This window comes from Syzygium oleosum, unplaced genomic scaffold (genome assembly GCF_021117445.2).
Source record: "Syzygium oleosum isolate NSW1041296 unplaced genomic scaffold, Sole_v2.1 Sole_v2.01, whole genome shotgun sequence".
NCBI lineage: Eukaryota > Viridiplantae > Streptophyta > Magnoliopsida > Myrtales > Myrtaceae > Syzygium > Syzygium oleosum.
Window position 1 is genome coordinate 32973489 of NW_026607485.1, and position 3614 is coordinate 32977102.

General features: G+C 40.0%; 1 pseudogene; it reads right to left on the minus strand.

Annotated features, from left to right (window-relative positions):
• Positions 1–2320: 2320 nt before the first annotated feature.
• Positions 2321–3369, minus strand: LOC115682530 (UPF0496 protein 1-like; annotated as a pseudogene).
• Positions 3370–3614: the final 245 nt, after the last annotated feature.

Below are 3614 nucleotides of genomic sequence, written 5' to 3' on the forward strand. Positions count from 1 at the left end.
ATTGTATTTATTTGAACTGTAATACTAGAAAAACTAGTCTTTTGTATTTTTTTTTTGTGAATGACAAGCTTGTTTAGTATTATTGTGCTCATTTTCATTTTATTTAACTAAAAATGAAATAAATAAAAAAAGAACCTATTCGACCCTGGAACCTGTGATAGGGTAGGTTCCAGATTTCAAGTTCCAAAGGGTAGATTCCAGGTTTCAAAAAATGAGGAACCTGTACATGAGGGTAGGTTCTAGGTTCTAAATAGAACCTGTAAGGAACCTGGAACCACTCACTCCTAGCAACAACACAAGAGAGCAAATTATGAAGAAAAATGCTAGCCCCAAAAACAAATGTTCCAGCAACAATGGATGAAGACTGCCTGATAGGAACAAAATATCGGGGGATGCAAAGTCGCAGAAGAAACAACACAGCTGGAAGTCACATTGCAGGCTAAGTTCCACAAAAAAAACAAAAACAAAAGCCCGAAACCTGACCCAGGTTTTCGCTTTGGGTCATATGCAATTCGGGTCGAGTTCGAGTTAGAGAGAACATGCATCTCTTGTGGTTCGAGTCGAGTAGCGTGGGAACCCAACCAATTCGACCCAATCCATTGACACCCCTAGCTAGGGACCCAAGCTTAGCCTCGAAGGACCTAGGAGTAGGCGTCGGTGATTCAAGCACAAGAGCCATGTACCAGGCCCATCGAGGTCCTTGGCCCAACCTCGGGGGACTCAGGCCTAAATGTTGGGGTTTAGTTGTATTTTGAAAAATGAGTTCTTATTTTCAAAAGAGGAAATTATTTTCCTAAATTTAAACATAGGTTTTTCATCGATTCATATTTTCTTTAAGAGATCCAAACGCTGACAAATGAGGAAAATGATTTTTGCCAATAAACTTTTTGCAAAACAAAGGAATTTCAAGTGTTATCAACAATAGTAGCATGGATGTCAATTCTTTTGCTTATATAACATGTGATCATCGGATCAATTTAGTACTGACTCGCTTCTCCACAGGAGCGATACAAACCATATGTTTCATATGTTCGTCCGATAGTATAAATACATAAAGCCGCTACAATTTCATACTAATTATTTCTTCTAGGAAAAAAAATTCCAGACGAAAATATTTTCCTCCAAATAATTCACGAAAAAAAAGTAACACTTGACAGATAATTCAGTCTTGGGAAAGTTCTGTATGGAGTATGATACGATGAGACCGAGAGAAACGTACTCCATTACATTCAGTCTCGGATTATCATCTCTGCGGTGAAAGGAATCGGAATCACTTGAGATTCGAGTCAAAAAATTAGATACTGTTCTCACTTCTCCGATATTAACAAAAGTTCTGCGCTAATTTTTTGCGTGTGAAATTCTGGACTTGAAATTTCCTCGCGTACAAATGGATGTAAAATTAAAAAAACAACATAACAGACGCGTGGCCACTACTTTTGAGGAAAACTTTTAACGACTTGCCCTTATAATAACTAATGTTAGGGACTTAGTCCCACATTGTTTGGATGTGCACCATTGGCGTACAAACTGCATTTCCTTTTTGAATGTGACTCGGGCCTCTATATGGAAGTCACATTCGTCCCTCAAGCATGTGATCTTGGTCTCACTGATGCTCTCGGTTTTGCGACTAGTTTGCCTCCTTATAAATAAAAAAAACTAATGCTCATCCAATTAAAAAGCGCCAAGTCTACATACGAATGCAAACTACTAAAGGAAAATAAACCACAATTGTTCATTTGCAAACCCTAGTTCTGCCCTAAGGACTCAAAATCCTTTCCAGGAGATGCTCTCCCTCGTTGTCATTATCTTCCCTCCTTCAAAATGTAACCACAAAGGGACTTCAAACCCCTTCAATTAAATTAAACATAAGAAAAGGCAGCTTATTATGTTTTTTTAGGAATAAATGCATTGCAAGTTCTAAAACTTGTCATAAAAGTGCAATTGAGTCCTAAAATTTTTAAATAGTGTAATCAAGTCCTAAAACTTATCAAATTTGCCAATTAAGTCATTCCGTTAATTGTACTTTTTGAAATTTTTAGGACTCGATTGCACTTTCGTGATAAATTTTAGGACTTGATTGTACTTTTTTAAAGTTTTAGGACTTTAAGTGCACTTATTCCATTTTTTTTTAAATAATGTTTCTAGTAAAGAGCACGGCGTTTTCAGACTATGCACAGACTATGAAATCACTTCATTTTCCTTCATTAAATCACAGTACATTGATAAATACCATAAACCAAAACAAGGATAAGGTATTTTGTGCAGCAGTAGTTTTTTTTTTTTGGTAAGGATTTGTGCAGCAGTTCATTTTTATTGATCTCTATAATCCTAATATTTGTATTATCCTCTGCCATATCACTGTCCACGCCACCCGTATCACGCCGCTCCTCTTACCAGCTTGTTCATGGAGATCCTCGATAGTTTCATTGATAGCTTCCACCCTTTTCTTGATCTCCAACATTCCAAGCTTCACCGCTTCTTCCTCTCCTTTTCCAAGAGCGAAGTCGGTTTTTTGCAAGATCGACTCGATCTTAATTTCCAGCTTACTCACAAGCAACCGAATCGACTCCAAGTCGTAAATCTAGAACTCAATTCCTACTTTCATTAGGCCTATCAACTCCTTTTTTCCTTTTAGTGCCCTTCGGTAGTTTTTCCGCAGAGAATCGCACCACTTTCCGACTGTCCCTATCGGAGCTGCCAGAACAGCGGTTAGAGCAGTTGCGACAGGCGGCGCAGTGATCACGACCGCCACGACCGAGAAGATTAAAAAGGATACGAAGGCTGTCACGAATATGGCATTAGTCACCCTTCTCCCAGCTTGTGCATTTTTAAGATTCTAATCAAGCTTCTTCTTACGAGCCTGCAACTTCTGCAACATCTCTGCCTGCTGATTATGCACCGAGAGCTTGCAAAACTCGCCGGTGAATGGATCGCCCACTTCTTTGAATTTCTGGAGCTCCTGCAATGTCTTGACATAGCTCTCCCTTCCCACATTCTCTCCTCTCTCTTCCTCGAAGTGCGTAAGTGCAAGCTGAATCCTCAACTGGCAATCGCGGGCCCACCTCAGGCATCTCTCGAGGGAAGTGTAGAAATCTAATAACTTTAAGCCGTGATCGAAGTAATCTTCCACTAAACGGTACAGCTCGTTATCCTTCCATGTGTCTTCTTGGGATGCAAGAATGACCTTAGCCAGTGCAAGGTCTATCTCAAGAGGGCCGGTGGTCATCTCTCCTACAGAGTTGAATGTTAGGGACTGATTCTCAGCATCACATGCTAGTGGTCTAATTACTCTATCAGCTCGGTCATGCAAGGTCTTATCAAAATCTTGCAAGGTCGGATCGGCTCTAGAGGCAGCTTCAAGAGGTCAGGTCAGACTTGGAAACATAGGGATAGCCCAAAACTCCAAAACCGAAGCCTTTTTCAAGTTTTGCTGATCAAGCACAGACCTCGTATTTTATCTATCAATGGCGGGCAACAGTTGAAAATTGCCCAAAATATCTGTGCTTAGATTTGCCAGAAAAATGCAGGACTCGCGGATTACTCACAGATCAGCTAAACCCCTTCTTTTTGCTCTTCTTTTTGTGAGCTTACCTCAGTTTCAGCTGAAAATTTGC